The 13,223-nt window shown below is 41.6% G+C and overlaps 1 protein-coding gene across 5 annotated transcripts in view; it reads left to right on the plus strand.

Annotated features, from left to right (window-relative positions):
• epb41l4a (erythrocyte membrane protein band 4.1 like 4A) overlaps positions 1-13,223 on the plus strand; it is a 303,990-nt gene that overhangs the window by 104,020 nt on the left and 186,747 nt on the right. The gene's annotated exons all lie outside the window — the stretch shown is intronic.

Below are 13,223 nucleotides of genomic sequence, written 5' to 3' on the forward strand. Positions count from 1 at the left end.
AGTGAGATCAACATTAAGTTAAAAATTTGAGAGGTCTATGAAGGAGTCTAATAACAATGGGAAAGAAGTTGTTCTTGAATCTGTTGGTCTGGTTTTCCAGATTATGCAAAAGTTGTTTGTAAGACAAATAAAGGAAATGCAAAACAAAGTCAATTTTAAGATTGAGAAATGCAAAGCTTTTCTCTGTCCAAAAATAACAATTGTTAGTCAATCATAAAATAAGTGTCATCATAAAGGTAAAGAAGAGAAAGAATTTAGCAGTGTTGTTTGGCAAAGCATTTTTCACAATTCATTAAAAAATCCAATAATACTATGGAATATGCTCCAGTTAGTATCTTGTTCAACCATTTCAGGGCATTGTCCTCCTCCAAACCATCACATAAACAGAATACCAGAGAAATTCTGCCTGGAGGTAATTATTTATAGGTTGGAGCTGGTTCTCCAACTGGAAGGGAAGGCTTTTGTTCTGCTTCATTTCCTTACAGTCTTTTAGTATTCATCTGCAGGAAAGGAGAGCAGGCTTTTCATAGCATAGTTGTTAAAAATGCTTATTTGGTGTTTTCTGGAGTTTTTGATATTTCTTTCTTCTATAGACTGACTTTTAATGGTATTTAAAAATTACTTAAGTTTACTTAAGTAGACTGACAGAGAAAAAAAAATCACAAAAATATAACTGCTGATCAAAAAGGGACTGATGATTTTTGACCTGTGAGTCTGGTATCAAATTATACTCATTCCACATGATGTACAAAACTAAGAAGACCTACGTAATTTGTGGACCCAACATTACCAAGTAGTTTCAGGCTGTTAGAATTTTATTAACTAAGATAAATGTGACTAAAGCAAATAGTACTTGGGGATGAAATGACAGGATGCGCAGGATAGATGTGAAATGTGAGCTACTGGCTCAGATATTCAGAAATCTATTTAGGTTACGTTAATTCCCATATATTGAAAATAATTTCATTGTGGTCTTGTTATAAAGTTAGGAAATTATAAGCCTGAGCATTTGTCTCTGATAGTAACAAACTGTTAAAATCCATTACATAGCATATGATAATTGATGACTGAGAGTTTCAAGGTTATGAGAGATTCACAGTCTGACTTTAGGAAATGTTGATTCTTGCTCACTGATCTGAATGAACTGTTTGAGCACATGATCAAAACTTTGAATGAACATAGTCCAGTTGTATACCTTGACTATCCAAAGGCATTTGACAAATTACTACATTGATGGGATTAGAGGAAAATTAGATTGCACAGATGATGGGGAATGATAGGGAGGTTATCATTTGGATATATAACCAATTAAAATCATAAGCAGAGGAATGTTATTGATGGAGATAGTAAGTAATTTTTGACTAATTTTTAAGCTCTGCCCCCACAACCATTAGAGTGTCTCTTCCTGCAATTACGTAAAGGAGGTGGATGAGTGAAGACACATGTGTATGGCACAGCTGTCAGTGCTGGTGTATGTGGGGACATTGTACTGAGGTGTTCTGAGGGAGTGAGGAGACAGTGCATAGCGCATGCAGGGTTAATGATGTGGGATCATAGGAGTCAGGCAGCTAAGTGAGGGTAGGCATTCAACTGAACAGAAGGTCTGCGGGAGCATGGACCTTAGTGGCAGGTGGGTGCAGTGGCAGGGATGGATTGAGTGTGAGGTGGCAGAGAGTAGAATATGGCACTTACCCTGCCAACGTGGGGGGAGATTATTAATCTTCTTTCTGCATTGCAGCCCAATCCTCTGCACTCTGGGGATGGGACTGACTTAGGTGGCTGTTATTGACCAGACTGAACCCTCTTAACATATATTAAGAGAATAGCCTATACCTCAACTTTTTCTAAATTTTAAAGGCAAATATAAGGCATTGTGTTCCGGATGCAATTCGATTGGTTAAATTACCAGGCTAGAAGCAAAACACTTTATTTTTGCACTATAGTTAAAATACAAACAAAAGAAAGAAGCATTTGAATAACTTGGCTCTATTGGAAAACTTAACAAAATGATGGATTATTTAAACAGCAACTGTTCCAATATAGTAACATCCCTTGGCAAGACAAATTCAGTAAAATAAATTGTCTCACATGTAATTCCAGCACAAAAACACAACTTTTAGCTGTAACAGGGAGACGAATAAGAGCTTCCGCATCTAGCTTCAGCATCTGCTGAAAGCTAAAACTAAAAATCCTCGTTCTATGGGAACTTGACCCCACCCATTCATACTGCTTCTATTGTTCTAACTTAAAAAATAACAAAGCTATCTGGGCTCTCAGCAGAACACTTGGCTGCACATTTACAATACTTACTTTCAAAAATAAACATGACAGAACACATCCTTCTTTAAGGCACATCTCATAACAGTGGCATCGCTGACCACGCTGGCATGATAGACAATAGACAATAGGTGCAGGAGTAGGCCATTCTGCCCTTCAAGCCTGCACCACCATTCATTATGATCATGGCTGATCATCCTCAATCAGTATCCTGTTCCTGCCTTATCTCCATAAACCTTGATTTCACTATCCTTGAGATCTCTATCCAACTCTTTCTTAAACAAATCCAGAGACTGGGCCTCCACTACCTTCTGGGGCAGAGCATTCCACACACCCACCACTCTCTGGGTGAAGAAGTTTCTCCTCATCTCTGTCCTAAATGGCATACCCCTTATTTTTCAGCTGTGTCCTCTGGTTCGGCACTCAGCCATCAGCGGAAACATGTTTCCTGCCTCCAGAGTGTCCAATCCTTTAATAATCTTATACGTCTCAATCAGACCCCCTCTCAGTCTACTAAACACAAGGGCATACAATCCTAGTCGCTCCAATCTTTCAACGTAAGATAGTCCCGCCATTCCAGGAACTGACCTAATGAACCTCCGCTGCACTCCCTCAATAGCCAGAATGTCTTTCCTCAAATTTGGAGACCAGAACTGCACACAATATTTCAAGTGCCCTGTACAGCTGCAGAAGAACCTCTTTGCTTCTATACTCAATCCCTCTTGTTATGAAGGCCAGCATGCTATTAGCCTTCTTCACTACCTGCTGTACCTGCATGCTTACCTTCATTGACTGGTGTACAAGAACACCCAGATCTCTTTGTACTGCCCCTTTACCCAACTTGACTCCATTTAGGTAGTAATCTGCCTTCCTGTTCTTGCCACCAAAATGGATAACCATACATTTATCCACATTAAACTGCATCTGCCATGCATCTGTCCAGGTCACCCTGTAATCTCCTAACATCCTCCTCACATTTCACCCTGCCACCCAGCTTTGTATCATCAGCAAATTTGCTAATGTTACTATTAATACCATCTTCTATATCATTAATATATATTGTAAAAAGCTGCGGTCCCAGCACTGATCCCTGCGGTACCCCACTGGTCACCGCCTGCCATTCCAAAAGGGAGCTGTTTATCACTACTCTTTGTTTCCTATCATCCAACCACTTTTCAATCCAAGTCAGTACTTTGCCCCCAATACCGTGCACCCTAATTTTGCTCACTAACCTCCTATGTGGGACTTTATCAAAGGCTTTCTGAAAGTCCAGGTACACTACATCCACTGGATCTCCCTTGTCCATCTTCAGAGTTACATCCTCAAAAAATCCAGAAGATTAGTCAAGCATGATTTCTCCTTCATAAATCCATGCTGACTCTGACCTATCCTGTTACTGCTATCCAGATGTGTCGTAATTTCATCCTTTATAATTGACTCCAGCATCTTTCCCACCACGGAGGTCAGACTAACTGGTCTATAATTTCCTGCTTTCTCTCTCGCTCCTTTTTTAAAAAGTGGCACAACATTAGCCACCCTCCAATCTGCAGGAACTGATCCTGAATCTATAGAACATTGGAAAATGATCACCAACACATCCACGATTTCTAAAGCCACCTCCTTCAGTACCCTGGGATGTAGACCATCAGGCCATGGGGACTTACCAGCCTTCAGACCTAACAGTCTCTCCAACACCAATTCCTGGCAAATATAAATTCATTTCAGTTCAGGTCCTTCAGCCATTGTTACCTCACGGAGATGGCTTGTGTCTTCCCCAGTGAACACAGATCTGAAGTACCAATTCAACTCTTCTGCCATTTCTTTGTTCCCTGTAATATATTCCCCTGTTTCTGTCTTCAAGGGCCCAATTTTAGTCTGAACCATTTTTTTCCCTTTCACATGCCTAAAAAAGCTTTTATTATCCTCCTTTATATTTTTGGCCAGTTTACCTTCGTACCTCATTTTTTCTCTGCATATTTCCTTCTTAGTAATCCTCTGTTGGTCTTTAAAAGTTTCCCAGTCCTCCGTTTTCCCACTCATCTTTGCTATGTTATACTTTTTCTCTTTTGACTTTATATGTTTCTTCACTTCCCTCGTCAGCCACGGCCACCCCTGCCTCCTCATAGGATCTTTCTTCCTTTTTGGAATGAACTGATCCTGCATCTTCTGCATTATACCCAGAAATATCTGCCATTGTTCCTCCACTGTCATCCCTGCTAAGGTATTGCACCATTGAACTTTGGCCAGCTCCTCCCTCATAGCTCCATAGTTCCCTTTATTCAACTGAAATATTGTCACTCCCATTTGTACCCTCTCCCTTTCAAATGATGTGGTGCAGACTCATCTGGTGGGTCTCTGGGAAGAGAATATATCTTCATTGCACAATCCTATCCACAAAGATCTCCAGATCCCTCTCTAAGAAGTGTGGTTCCCCTCTCTGCCATCTCTCTTGTCTGCTTGAATGACAACAGGGCAGCTGCCAAATGCCAGCTCTCTACCTGGTGAATACCAGACCTTCAAAGTTGGCATGGATACAAGGGAAGTTAATCTTTTGTTCGACTACTGCTGAGTGGGAATGGTGTATACCATGACTGACCAAAAATTGGACGTAATTCATGTCATGGGGCAGAACAACATTTAGTGCTGCTAGTTTGGTAAGATGCGGCAAAATAATGTGCTCAGAATTACAAAGAAAATCACTCCGCCAATCTCAATGTGACTTGGACTTAGCAAAGAAAATGTAAACATCAATCTTGTATTTATTCATAAGAGGAAACATTGCAAATGTCTTCCTTTTCTTTAACCAGCACCCAATATCCAGAAATATTTCTTTATGCAATTTCAAGTATCAATAAACCGGTACAGTGGCTCAGTGGTTAGCACTGCTGCCTCACAGCACCAGGGTCCCAGGTTCGATTCCAGCCTTGGGTGACTGTTGGTCTGGAGTTTGCACATTCTCCCTGTGTCTGTGTCCTCCCACAGTCCAAGGATGTGCAGGTCAGGTGAATTGGCCATGTTAAATTGCCCATAGTGGCAGGTGCATTGGTCAGATGGAAATGGGACTGGGTGGGTTACTCTTCAGAGGGTTGGTGTGGACTTGTTGGGCTGAAGGGCCTGTTTCCATGCTGTAAGTAATCTAATCAAATTAACCACTCACTCAATGAGTATTCCCTCAAAGAGACACTCCAAAGCAAAATTAAACCCTAAAGAAAACTTTAAGTTTATCATTAGGATCATTTTTTGAACCAAACAGGAATTAATAACCAAATAACTTGAGAATCAAATGAACTAATTAACTGAAGCAGGAACAGAAATTGCTGAAGAAACTCAACACGTCTGGCAGCATCTGTGGAGTGAAAGCAGAGTTAATGTTTCAAGTCCAGCTACCCTTCTGCAGAACAGGTCACTGGACCTGAAACTAACAGTATCATAGAATTCCTTCAGTGCAGAAAGAAGCCATTTGGCCCATCAGTCCAAAGAGCATCCACCCAGAAATGTTACTGCCATTAGACCCCTTTCCTCCTGATACAAATAATTATTTTTGTGACAGATAGAGGCTTTGCCCATTGCATTTTCAGTGGAGCTGTGTTGAAAATGCACTGACTGCTGCAAAATTTCAGTCCCTCTCATGTTTTCTCAAATCCAATATTGTTGCTTTACTGTCATAGTATCTCTTTGAAGGGACAAAAGAGCTTTGCAATACTAAAACCTCGATTGATCTTTTAATGCCCATTAAGGCATGCTGCAGAGAAAAATCACTAAAGTTAAAGGTGTTTTAATAAAAGTTATACAAGGTTACTAATTCCAAGAGATATACATTTGACAGTCCCTATCAATGCCTCAAAGTGATAATCTTCATGATTGTGTCCACAGCTAATCATCAGAATCAATAAGTCTGACAGTGAGTTAATATATCAGGGTAGACCAACTGATAAGCACATACCACTTTCTCATTTGGGAAAAAAGATTAACTTCCTTTGTATCCATGCAATCTTTGAAGGTCTGCTATTCACTGGGTAGAGAGCTGGCATTCGGCAGCTGCCCTGTTGTCATCCAGGCAGTCTGCATAACTGGAGAGCAGTGTATGCAGAAAATGGGGAAATCTCGGACATACTGACACAGTGACTATTTGATAATTGCCTAGGAAGTTTAAACTTCCAAGGGCTGATTATCCTGTAACTGGAACCCTCTCAAAATCTTCCCAAGCTTGGAGGATTCTGACTTTTACCTTAATAGAGAACCATAAAAAGAGTTAGATAAGTTAAACGCTGCTGTAATTCCTGACTAACTATGAAATGGTTTTTCCAAACACTCTCACTGACTCAGCTGCCTCACACCCGTCCGTCCACCTCACCAACTCCTGAGCAGCCCAACCCCCTCAGCTATCTGACCAGCTGCCACCCAATCCCCTCAATCTCTTACCTACATCCTACTCCCCTCATCATCCTACCTGCTACCCTATCTCCTCACTCACGTACTCCACATATGTATCTTCTATTGGTAACTGTCAAAGAGGCTTTGGGACCTATGAACTTTTTTCAAGTACTGGAATATGAGCAGTGTTGTCATAAAATGCTGTGGGTTCTGCAAAGACCCGCTCTGAGGCCTTTTTCATGGTTTGGTGCACCGTATGTGTTTGGATGGTCCTTTATGAAAAGTTGGGCCTATAAACACCTGGAAAAATAGGTAGGCAACTTTAAACCGAAAGTAAAGTACCGCTGATGCTGGAGATCTGAAACAAACCAGAAATTATTGGAGAATGATAAGCAGGATTCATTCTATTCTGTTCTCTGTTTTTCCATTGCATCTGTACTAATGATGTCACCTTTTACTGGGTGCTTCAACATGTCTTCCAATCCTCCGCTGAAGATTCTCCGCCCAGGACAGGGCCTGACACCGTGTCTGACCTGTTTCCTCCACTTATGTGCTTACCCTCAGAGGACCAGTCATCGTCATCAGCAATCACTTGCCAATGAGTCTGACTGTCACCTAGGAAATTCCATGTCATTGGTCTGGGGGGTTCTGTGGGTCCTTGTGTGCCTGATGAGTTCAATCCGAGAGCCATCTCTCCAACAGCACACTTGGCAGAGGTTTCTGGGAGGTGGAATTGATCGTTGGCTCTAAGATCACTGGCGTTACTTTCTCCGGTTCCTTTTTCGTACTTCCTCTTCCTGACGGGTATTGTCAAAGAATTTTATCCCTTCATACAGGAGGTTCCTCCAAGTCAGTTTCTTCCAATCAAGGGTCTTCTACAGGTTGATAGCTGTGTTGCATTTCTTGAGGGAAGCCTTGTTCACAGGCAGCAAGGGCAGCTCTTTATTCTGGGCGATGGTTTTGCCTGAGTGTTCATATATTCCAAGTTCCGAGATTGAGTTTGACTTTGCTGTTCAAACTGCAGGACAATCACACCCAGTGGTTGTGATTGTCCTGCCAAGGTAGTGATGAAACAGACTATTTTCACAGCATCTTTTCTAGCTCCTTCCCCATGTGAGCTCAGCAGAACAGATCCTGAAGGGACTGCTCACGAAGAAAGCTGCTGAAATCCTTGCCTGTTCCTACTCCAAAAGCGTAAAGACTGAGGTGGACCCCATCGCCTGTGTCTCAGTCTGAAGCTAGGGGCTTCCAAATCTATCAATCCTGACCCACTACCTCTCACCAACTGCTGCAAGACTTGCGCTGTGTGAGGGGTTGTTGAATCTATCTTGTGTGGGACATCTTTTGATGTGGGAGTGTTGTTGCACATCAGCACACACAAAGTCCTTGATAGGAGGTTGATCCAGTTTTCCAATGTGTACAAACCTCATGAACTGGGGATCTTCTTCCTGCTGCAGCCTTCGTTCACCATTGTAACTGTTGATGTCACATGAATATCTTTCACCCGAATCATCATCGAGGACTTGTTTTGGATTGTGCTATGTTTGGTTCCTCCCCTCTGACCTTACCATTATGGGTAGCTCTACCAGGAGTTGAGAACTCTTGATGGCATTGCTCTTAGGATCAATGGAAGACTCAAACCTCTCCGCTGCAGCAAGGTGACAATCCACAGAAAGGAGCAGTGCACTAGCCACTGCATCAAAAAGATCATCCTCAGCCATCTTTTTTTTTTGGTTTCCTTAGTAACAGGAATTTCCTTTCCATGTTTTCCTTTTCTGTTTCCATTTCAGTTTCAACTTACATTTGGGTTGTGGATCATTTAAGCCCCTTTACCTACCTTTTCAAAACTCCGTTCCTTTTATACTGACCTTTCAAGTGTAAAAACCACCCAGCAGGTTTCTGTTGCATTTACCCCAATTTTCTCCAAATAAATTTAATCTTTAAAACTACAAGTTATATTGTAAAACTAAAATTTCAAATTGAAAACACATAAACAATGAACCAAATATTTACAGTATTGTGGAATCCTGCACACTATACAAGTACAAATCTATATGTCTTAGCAGTATTCCACTTTGTACAAACTGATTGCATATTGTTTCATTTCATAGAGGTTACATGGAGCAGTAAATATAGACTTGATTGAAGCATTTGGAACTAAATGAACATGTTCCTGGTTTTTCCTTCTCCGTCTCCCTCCATTTTTGTAAATACCTCTTGTGACATTGTGCCTGTTAATTCGACTTAAGGGCAATGATGCAATGATAAGGAGTTAGGGTAGGAATGTAACATCAGGCATTCCTGTAAATGGATGGAATTGACCATTCATTGCACATCCACTCAGTTTTTTTAAATCACTGACGTCAATGCACAGAAAAATGGTTTGGTGTCTTTTGGGAAATCAATCCCCTGTGTTACCCATTTTCAGCATTGGCAAGAATTAAAATGATCTCAAATGTTAATAAGAATGTAATTATGTATCCAGTGTAGGCAATAACATTTGAGGCACTGAACAACAGAAACCGAGCAAGTCAGTTTTTTTTTAGTGTATTATGGAATTCTTGTTCTGTTTTTAAGGTTTTAATTTCATAATTCATTCTAAATGAGTGGACCTTATATTTTATATCAAGTCCATTTATATGTAGCTATCCTGACAAAAGTCCACTCCTTCTGCATGTCTGGTTAATGAGAAGACAGTGAAGTCCCATCTCTTGGGGTTCAGAACCATTCTAAACTTGTATCGGTGGCAAATTGTGCTTACTACCCTACCTGTTCCAGGCGAGAAGGATTTGTTGGTTGAAAAGTTTACCTTGACAGCCGTAGACTGTGCTAGCCTCTGGGGCTGCAGGTCTGGTTTCAGGAGGTGGCAGAAGTTTGTGAGCATCTTGGCGAAATGCAACAGCTGATCACACTCCTCCTGGCTGAGGGACAGGTAGAGTTGATCCCTGGAGGCCTTAAAGGATAAGGCTGCCTGCTGAGGCACTCCTTCTTCTGCAAGAAGACTGTCTTCTTAGTTGTCTTTGTTCCATCATCCTCTGATGTTGCTGCCAAAAGAAAGTGCAACTGTGGCTCCCCTGACTGGGAACAAGTGGTGAACTCATAGACCTTTCAGAAGTGCATGATGTCTTCTCAACAGTCAACACCACTCCTTTCAGACTGATTTTTTTTCTGTACTCCTCCAAGAGCCTGTACATCCATTAACTTAACAAGAACAAATGAATAATGCTACCAACAAGGGAGAGGTCTGGGATATTTTACCCCTTGTCCCACCTCTTGATTGCAACAAGATTTATTTTTGAGGCAGTTCTTTTTTAACTCCTTGAGCTCTGTGACTTTTGAGAATAGTTGAAAAACACACTTTCTCGTAACTTTAGATCAAAAGAAAGGATAACATTTTATTTTCATAGCATCTGAAATGTAACCGTGACGTGCACACATTTCTCATTTACACAAGAAATAAAATTTGCAAACATGTGGTATACTCTTCAATTTTCTTCAGTTCAGGACTGAAATCTTTCTTTTGGTTTACTGAAAATAGAAAATGAAAATTGGAGATTTCAGGTGAATCCATTCTCAATGGTTCACTCCAAGCAACAGAAGGCTTTTCCAATCAAAGTTGGTTGAGCCTTGCAGTGAAAGATATGATTTTGCAAGTAAAACAAATCAACTTCACCTGACTGCCTGCGGTGGATTTTCTAGCTGGGTCATTCCTTTGACTCGGTGAGATGCATTCTCTCCAAATTTTGTACCTCTGACAGTTTCACTGGGCCACCAGTGAATTAGTAAGGTGCTTCCTATTCCTAGCCAGTATTTGTCATGTGAAAAAGTATTGGTGGGCTGCATTTTTCCAGCTTCAAAGCGACACATGACGTAGCTGGAAAATTATAGCAAGATCAGAAAAATGAGATTCTTGATGCTGAAGGAAAAGTGTCCAATTTTCCACCCAGTGATTGAATGGTGAAATGAGAATCTTGCTCGTGAGTCACAAAGGCCCATTTCCATACGCTTACATCTTATTATTACCTAATCTCACCTCATCTATGTGCAGTTTGCTATTTTCCCAAGTAGCAGATATAAACTGGATGGAAGGACATGAAAATCTGAGCAAGTACCTGGCTGCTCCAACTTACCACTTACTTACCTAGGCTTCTATCTTAGCTTCAATCACCAACATCTCAGAGCATGATCCTTGGGTAGTGACTGCCAGCATCCTTCATTCATGGACATTGGGCATGCAGTAGCCTCCCACATCATCAGAGCACAACTCTGACACATTTGAATACAATTTTCTATTTTAATGCTGCATTCTGGAGTGCACTATCACCTTACATTGCAATGCTGCTGCAAGGCTGCTTTGTGCACAGGGACAGATACACACCTCGTATATTGAAACAAGGTGCACCTCAGGGTTGGTATCTTGCTCTTTTAGCCCTCACTCAGTTTTATGCCTTGCCTTCTCACTTCATACTTTGCTGCATCATTTAGAATTTACGGGCTCAGAGTATTTCTGTCTTGCCTTGCATCTTAGTGCAGACACAAAGCTTGTCATGATTATCAGCAGTGATCAGTCAAGGAGATGGTCATGTTACTGAATGGCATTGTGAATGGCATTCAATATCATACCTACAATGTGAGCCAGCAACTAATATGGAAATTGCATGTCATGTGCTTCAGCCAAATGCCCGTGTCTCAAAGTCTAAAGGGAGCAGTTCTTGATCAAGAAGGGAACAGTTGGGTGTCACTGTCTAATCTCAATCCAAGAGCATGGACACAGTCAATCCAGAACAGAGTCTAATTTCAGTCCAGGAACATGGACAACAGTCAGTCCAGGGCAGTGTCTAATCTCAGTCCAGGAGCATGGAGACAGTCAGTCCAGGATAGTGTCTAATCTCAGTCCAGGAGCGTGGACACAGTCAGTCCAGGGCAGTGTCTAATCTTGGTTGAGACATGGAGACATGTTTGGGGCAGTGAAGGTCCTGGGTCCTGGGTCCTGTGTCATTACAGTCCAGGGAGTGGGCCACAGTTAGTCCAGTAGTGTGACTGAGCAGGGGATTAATGGTAAGGCACTTGGGAGCTGTACAGAGAGTGATCTGGGATCCGGTCACTCGTCAATAAAGACTGTCCTTTCCAATCAGTTGAGGGGGAGGGCAGGCCTGGGAGTCTGTTCAATGCAAGTCCAGCTGGATTTTCAGGGGCCACCAGCTGGGTAGAGAAGTTTGGGATGTCGATGGTGGAAATGGGCATCAGCGTTCTGGGATGATTGTGACAGGGAGGTGGCACAACATATAAGGGTGGAAGATGATAATGCATTGGAAGGTTTGGGTTACTGCAGGCAGAGGGGTCATCTGCAGTCACTACCACCCTGGCTTTGATGGGATTACTGTGTGTTTGGATGGTTGGCATGGCTATACTGTAGGCCTGAGGTCAGGAGGTGATGTTAGGGAATGAAGACATAAATGAATTGGTTAGAAATGTGTGGAAGCTGAGAATTGATGGGCTCAACAGCGAGTAGAAAGCAGAAAATAACATGAAGATCTGGGTGTGGTCCCCTAGATTTACCAGACTGAACCTGTGACTCACTGTCTTGCCTTCTATCCTCATCCAAATTGAAAACGTACACTGGAAATGAAAAGTGGCTCTACCACACCCAGCCTGGGAGGGGGAAATTGTTTTTTGTCTGTCTGGATGCTGTCAAGCGAATTGAGTGGATGGGTGGCAGCTCCAAAAACAATCACGTGGACAGTATCCCATTACACCCCTGGTTTGTGCCTTGTAGCTGGTGGACAGGCTTTGGGAAGTTACTGACTGCAGGATTCCTAGTCTCTGACTTGCTTTTGTAATCACTATTTATATGACTAGTCCAGTTCAGTTGTCCATCTTCAAGGATGCTTTTTTGAAGTACAATGTCCTTCTTCTTCATGAGTTCACAGATGTATGATGTAAATGTAACAATAATTAAAAAGGCAGTTTGCTGATGATGCCTTTAAAGAGCTTTGGTGGGGGAACCTCACTTGCTACTGGGTGCATATTTAAAGGTTTATTACAGAGACGCTATATATTACAACTGCAAGATCAAAATGGCATGTCTGCCGTTAAAACAGTTTGATGGTAATGCCGTGATCTGCTTGTTCTGCATATTTGCTGCACATGTCCATAAAGCCTGTAATAATGCCCTCAACATCATGAATCCCAGTGCCATTCACAAGTATTTTTCATTTACATAGGCACCAGTAGTATCAAACCTATTGTTACCATGGAGGCCCATATGCATTGTACCTGATTAAACAATTTTTTGTTAAATTAAATTATCTGGTAGTGCCTCGGAGCAAAAACTACTAGAATACAACATCACTATAGCTCACTGAATAGAACTGAGGCATTGTGATAAAGTGGGTACACTGCAGACAATAGGTTTCACAATCTGGATTTGACTTTGAGATATAGCTGTGGGTGAAACATCAAATCCAAACACATGCTTTTGTGCCTTCAAGTAAAGGCAATGGAAGTGTTAAACAAAGAAAACTGAGAGGATACATTTTTCAGACTATTATAATATGTCTTTTTATTTGCTT

Source organism: Chiloscyllium plagiosum, unplaced genomic scaffold (genome assembly GCF_037043375.1).
Source record: "Chiloscyllium plagiosum isolate Xiang-an unplaced genomic scaffold, Cpla_swu_hap1 HiC_scaffold_2, whole genome shotgun sequence".
Taxonomy (NCBI): Eukaryota; Metazoa; Chordata; class Chondrichthyes; order Orectolobiformes; family Hemiscylliidae; genus Chiloscyllium; species Chiloscyllium plagiosum.